Genomic DNA, 6,428 nt, shown 5'->3' with positions numbered 1-6,428 from the left:
TAAAAGGATAAGTAATCATAATTTTACTGTGTAGCTTAGCTTAAACATAGAATGTTGCTATTCCCCAACAAGTGGTCCAATCTCTGGGAAGCTGGAGAGTAGGAAGGGTGCACATGCTTAGTGTAGACATGGCCTCAATTCCCAAAAAGTAGTCCACAGACAAGCTTAAAACTGAGCATTAAGAAGCCGCCACACAAGTCCCTTAAAGATGTGGAAAAGGGCTCCTGGGTGGCTCCGTGGGTTAAAGCCTCTGCCTTCGGCTCTGGTCATGTTTCCAGGGTCCTGGGATCAAGTCCCACGTCGGGCTCTCTGCTCGGCAGGGAGCCTGCTTCCTCCTTTCTCTCTCTGCCTGCCTTTTGCCCACTTGTGATATCTGTCAAATAAATAAAATATTTTAAAAAAAATATGTGGAAATGAGTGAGACCTGTATCCATAAAAATCCTAGAAGAGAGCACAGGTTATAATTTCTCGGACATTGGCCATAGCAGCATTTTTCTAGATATGTCTCCTGAGGCGAAGAAAACAAGCAAAAGTAAACTGTTGGGACTACATCAGAATTAAAAGCGTCTGCACAATGAAGGAAACAAAAAGACAACTTACAGATCGGAGAAGATATTTGCAAATGACATATCCCATAAGGGGTCAGTACCCAAAATAGATAAAGAACTTATACAACTAAATGCCAAGAACCCCCCACAAATAGTCCAATAGAAAATGGGCAGAAGACATGAACAGGCACTTCTCCAAAGACCTCCAGATGGCCAACAGATGGCATGAAAAGATGCTCAACATCACTTACGATCAGGGAAATGCAAATCAAAACCACAATGAGCTATCACCTCACATCTGTCAGAATGGCTAAAATTGAAAATAAAAGAAGTGTTGGCAAGGTTATGGAGAAAAGGAACAATCTTGCACTATTGGTGGGAATGCAAACTGGTACAGCCACTCTGGTTAACAGTATGGAATTTCCTCAAAAGGTTAAAAATAGAATTACTTATGATACAGTAATTCCAGTACTAGGTATTTACCAGAGAATATGAAAACACTTATTTGAAAAGATATATGCACCCCTATGTTTACTGCAGCATTATTTGCAGTAGCCAAAATATGGAAGCAATCCAAATATCCAAAAGATGACTGGATAAAGAAAAGGTGGTACACACAGACACACAATGGAATATTACTCAGCCATAAAAAATGAAATCTTGTCATTTGGAACAACATGGATGGATCTAGAGGGCATAATGCTAAGCTGAGTAAGTCAGAAAAAGACAAATGCCATAAGATCTCACTCATATGTGGCATTTAAGAAAACAAGCAAACAGAAAAAAAGACAAACCAAGAACCAATCTCTTAACCATAGAGAACAAATTGATGGTTACCAGAGGGGAGGTGGGTTGGGGGATGGGTTAAGAAGGTGATGGAGATTGAGGAATGCACTTACTATGATGAGCACTGGATGAAGTATGGAAGTGTTGAATTACTATATTATACACCTGAAACTAATAACACTATGTTAATTATACTAGAATTTTTTAAAAAATGTTTTAAAGACATAGAAGTGGGTATACACAGGGAAGTGTAGGGCTGTTCTTACACACCACAAATCTACAGAACTCTGACTCTTTAAAATAGATGAGCACATATGTAATCTTGACAGAAAAACAAAACCAGACTTAAGTGTGAAGGGCAAAACAACAAAATTTAGAAGTAAATATAGGAAAGTATCCCTAAGAACTTAAGGAAAAATGTCTTAAGGAATAAAGCACAAACCGTACAGCAAAAGATTGATAAACTCAATTAATGAAATGTAAAAATTCTGTATTGGAAGACACCATAGGGGTGCCTGGGTGTCTCAGTTAAGAGTCCAGCTCTTCATTTCAGCTCAGATCATGATCTTGGGCTTGTTAGAGCCCTGGGTCAGGATCCATTCTAGGCATGGGGCCTGCTTAAGATTCTCCCTCTCCCTCTGCCCTTCTCCACCCCCATAAATAAATGAATGATGAATGAATGGGTAATTATAAATAATAAATAAAGACTGAAAATACAGGGCACAAAACAGAAGATAATTGTAGCACATGTAACCAACAAAGATTTGTATCCAAAATATATCAAGAACTCTTATGAGTCATTTTTTTAAAAAGATAATCTATAGAAAGAGGGACTAAATAAAAACATGAGCAGGCAGTTTCACAGAACAAACTCAACTGGCCTGTACATGTATGATAAATTGCTTGACTTATTATTAATTGGAAATGCTCATTATTAGAAGAATACTCCATGTTGGCTTCTTGAGTGTGCATGCACGTCCCAGATCTGGTCCTCAGAGAACACTTGCCCATCCTGTGTCCCATCAAACTCTGAGAGTGCAGACCAACCCCAGGGTCTTAGCCAGACTAGTCCCTGCACTTGCCCTCTGGAGTCCTCTGGTATGAGTCAGTCCTCTGAAGCTCTTGACTTACAGGGAATGCATATCAACCTGTCCAAGCGGTGAAGGCCTCCCTAGATCTGGGATCACATTCATGAACATTGTAATTCCCTTGCCCTATGGTAAAACAAATTATCATAAATTAACCCAATCTGGTGTGTTTTTCTTAGAGCCTGGAAGAAAAGGCAGAGGGGAAATAGCCTGTTGCATACTCCCTCCTCCTCCTCCTGGACTTCGGAGTCAAAGGTGGCAGTCTACGGACTCAACTCGAGTTTAGAATTCTGGGTAGTGGGGAGCACCTGGCTGGCTCAGTTGGTAAAGCCTTTGACTCTTGATCTTGGTTGGGAGTTCAAGCTCCACATTGGGGTGGAAATTACTAAATAAATACATAAACTTAGATTTCTGGGTAGTGTCAACAGTAGGGCTGCCAGATTTAACAAATTAAAATATAGGACTCCCAGGAAATTTAATTTTAAATGAACAAATGATTTAGTGTAAGTCCTGTGCTATATTTGAAACATACTAAAATATTACCCACTGTTCTTGTGAAATTCAAATTTACTGGGGTATGTCCTATTTTTTGTCTGACAACTGGAGTCCACAGGGATTAGGGGTAGCCTAAGTTAATGCTGGGGAAAACGGAAAGGGGAGAGATGAGACCAAGAGAGTCCCCACTTACATCAGGAAGTCTCATCAGGACAACCTAAGGTGCTAAACGCCCAGGAAGGATTTTGAATCTGTGTCTCATGTCATCCAGAGAGACTTTGGAAAGCCAGCCCTGAAGAGGATAGATTGACTGACAGGTACCAACTTGATAGAGAAGTGGTGGGCAGGACAAGGCCAGCCTTCCATATGGGGTGACCTCATCAGCACAACAAAGCAAGTCACTCTGTTATAAAAACACTTTTTAGTTAAATTCAGGATGCAAAGAAATTAGATAAAAATCCAAAAAGAAATTTAAACAGTAACTGAGCATTAAGGGAGAAAAGAATTAAATAAATACAAAGGCCAACAATCAGGTGGTCCATTTATATGAAGCACCTAGAGTAAGTGAATCATAGAGACAAAAAGTAGCATAGTGGTTGCTGGGGACTGGATGAGGGGGGCAGAGAGCTGGTGTTTCGTGCATACAGTGAAAGCAGATGGTGGCGATGCTTACATGGCAAAGTGAATGTACCTAATGCTACGGAATTGTACAATTAAAAATGGTTAAAATGCCAAATTCTATGTTAGGTATATTTTTCATAATAAAAATAAATAACAATGAAAGGAATTACAACTTACAAGAAATAAAAATCACAAATATTAAGATATTGGTAAAACGTATAGCTTGGAATTAAAAAGCCTAAATTAAAAAAACATTTAAAATGTCAACAGAGAAATGTCAAATGTCAAATGTCAATTTAAAATGTCAAAGAGAAGGGGCGCCTGGGTGGCTCAGTGGGTTAAGCTGCTGCCTTCGGCTCAGGTCATGATCTCAGGGTCCTGGGATCGGGTCCCGCATCGGGCTCTCTGCTCGGCAGGGAGCCTGCTTCCCTCTCTCTCTCTCTCTGGCTGCCTCTCCATCTACTTGTGATTTCTCTCTGTCAAATTAATAAATAAAATCTTTAAAAAAATGTCAAAGAGAAATTTTAAAGGCATTATTTTTTTAAAAGAAATGAAATAATTTTTAAAATATGTGATAAAGCCAGTTTATAAATTAAGATAGTATACATATAAACTTTTTAGAAGGGGGAAAATAAAAATGGTCAGGAAGCCTAAGAGCAGATAAATTAAGCTAAAACAATTTAATAGACAAACTACATACTGTCAACAATGAGGACACAATACATTTGAAATCATTTGAAAGGAAAACAAGGTAACAGTTGAAAAGTATGCAATGAGAAAGAAAATGAAGGGCATGCTGTATGGGGGGCAGCTGGAGAGATGGGGTCACCTCCCAGCCAGGAATCTGTTGTGGGCAGCACCGAACCCCCAGCAGCTTTGTCCAGTTCATCCTCCTCCCGTCTGCCCCTCAAGAGGTAGGTGTGGGCCACAGGTCAGCTTCCCATGCCCACTCTGGAGTCCCTTGCATCCAGCTGGAGCTCAAGCTCAAAAGATGCCCCAAGTTATCCAACATCATCAAGGATCCAGACTCCTCATGCCTTCAGTGGTTGGGAGAAAGGGCCCTTCCTCCATGTTGCACCCAACAGACAACAGACCCCCCCATCTTCCCCTCCTACCTCTCAGAATGCTCCACGGAGAAAGCTCTACTGGCACCTCACTGTCCTGCCTAACCTTGCTTCCCTGAATCCCACCAGGCTGCTAGTAGGAGCAGGGCTTGGTCCCAGACCCCCATCAGGGTGCTCTGCCCTCTTGTTCCCCAGACCCACATGCCATGAAGGTACTCACTTTATCCCTTGGGCACTTCTTTACCTCACTGGGCATTTGCTTCAAGCAGCTGGTCCCCCCTCCTCTGGTTCACACCCCAGGGAGTTAAAATGCCCCCAGAGGAGAGATATTGACCGAAGAGAGTAACCTTACTTCTCTCTGCTCTCTCTGCTTCTGCTCTCTCCTATGGGCTTTCTCTAGCCATAGCTCCGGGTGACATGGCCCACAGAGGCAGAGCTTTGTTTAATTTCCTCTAATGCTCAAAGTAGATGCTGCCTGCCCCAGTCACCTGCTAGCTTTAAAACCCCAGCCTGCTACCTGATCACAGGTCCATACTTCCTGCATAGTTATTCCTAAAATAAACTTCCCATTTTAGCAAAATCTAAATTATCTTATCCCCAGTATGTAAAGCTGAGCATTTTCATACTGATTTTGTTCAGAAGGTAACCACCTGGTTTATAATACATGCAAAATTTATTCATTAACCTCCTTGATAATGTCTCCCAGTTAAAAAGTCACTATGTCCCCACTGTAACTTAAATATTTTTTTTCTGAATGGTTTCTAAAAAAAATTAACTCTGGTCAAAATGTGAAAACAACCCTAATGTCCATCAACAGATAAATGGAAGAACAAAATGTGTGTGTGTGTGTGTATGTGTGTGTGTGTGTGTGTGTGTGTGTGTAAACACCTTTACTACCTTCAATAGGTAGTAAAATTCTGATGTATGCTACAATATGGATGAACCTTGAAAATACTATGATAAGTGAAATAAGCCACACACAAGAGGACAGCTACTATATGACTCCACTTAAACAAGATACTTAGAGGCAAATTCATAAAAAGAAGGTGGAATGGTGGCTACCAGGGGCTGGGAGGAGGGAGTGAAGGGGAATTATTGCTTAATGGTTACAGAGTTTCTTTTTGGGGGATTGAAAAGTTCTGGAAATAGTGATGATAGTTGCACAACATTCTGAATGTAGTTAACGCTACTGAACTATATATTTAAAATGTGTTAAAATGGTCAATGTTATGTAATGCATATTTTGTCATAATATTAAAAATACGAGGAGGAGGAAGAAAGGGAGGCAGGGGCAGATCAGGGGAGCACAGACCTTCCTGCAGGTACCCACCTACACGGGCACCAACATGTGCGAGCCAGACGGAAGAGGCATGTGCTTGGCAGGCAAAACCAAAAACGAACTTACCCTAGTTTAACCAGTACACTGGGACATAAAAGGAAACCTTGATGTTCTTAAAACTTGACCAAAGTCTGAATAAAACCTCATCTTTCAAATTGAACAAATTACTTATTAGCTGGAGAAAAGTGAAGGGAAGTTTGGAGTCAGCATTCTAGGGTTTTTTACTGCTGGGTCCAAGTCCCTGACCTCTAAAATTATCCTGGACCTCACCCTCCGTCCTTCCTACTTTCTGGAAAACTATCAGTCCCCTACACTTGCCCAAAGAGGTCTTTGCCAAGGTTACAGAGCTGCATTTTGCCATTCCCTAAAACCCACCGCCTCACCTCTGTCTGCATACCCTTATGCCCACTTCAGGAAAAGAACTCTCTCCTCATCCACCCTTTTCTCTCTCAAACACACACACACACACACATAAAGCTAGGAACAT

General features: G+C 41.1%; 2 long non-coding RNA genes across 2 annotated transcripts; both read right to left on the bottom strand.

The window, feature by feature from the left end:
* On the bottom strand, positions 1 to 5,247 carry LOC309871205. Its single transcript, XR_014315078.1, has 2 exons — positions 4,823 to 5,247; positions 1 to 373 (listed from the first exon to the last, which is right to left on the bottom strand). It is a non-coding gene; the product is annotated as an uncharacterized lncRNA (long non-coding RNA).
* Positions 1,520 to 4,816, bottom strand: LOC309871206. Its single transcript, XR_014315079.1, has 2 exons — positions 4,654 to 4,816; positions 1,520 to 2,548 (listed from the first exon to the last, which is right to left on the bottom strand). It is a non-coding gene; the product is annotated as an uncharacterized lncRNA (long non-coding RNA).
* Positions 5,248 to 6,428: the final 1,181 nt, after the last annotated feature.

Source organism: Mustela nivalis (assembly GCF_964662115.1).
Source record: "Mustela nivalis genome assembly, chromosome: 8".
Classification (NCBI taxonomy): domain Eukaryota; kingdom Metazoa; phylum Chordata; class Mammalia; order Carnivora; family Mustelidae; genus Mustela; species Mustela nivalis.
This window is presented reverse-complemented; position numbering and strand designations above follow the sequence as displayed.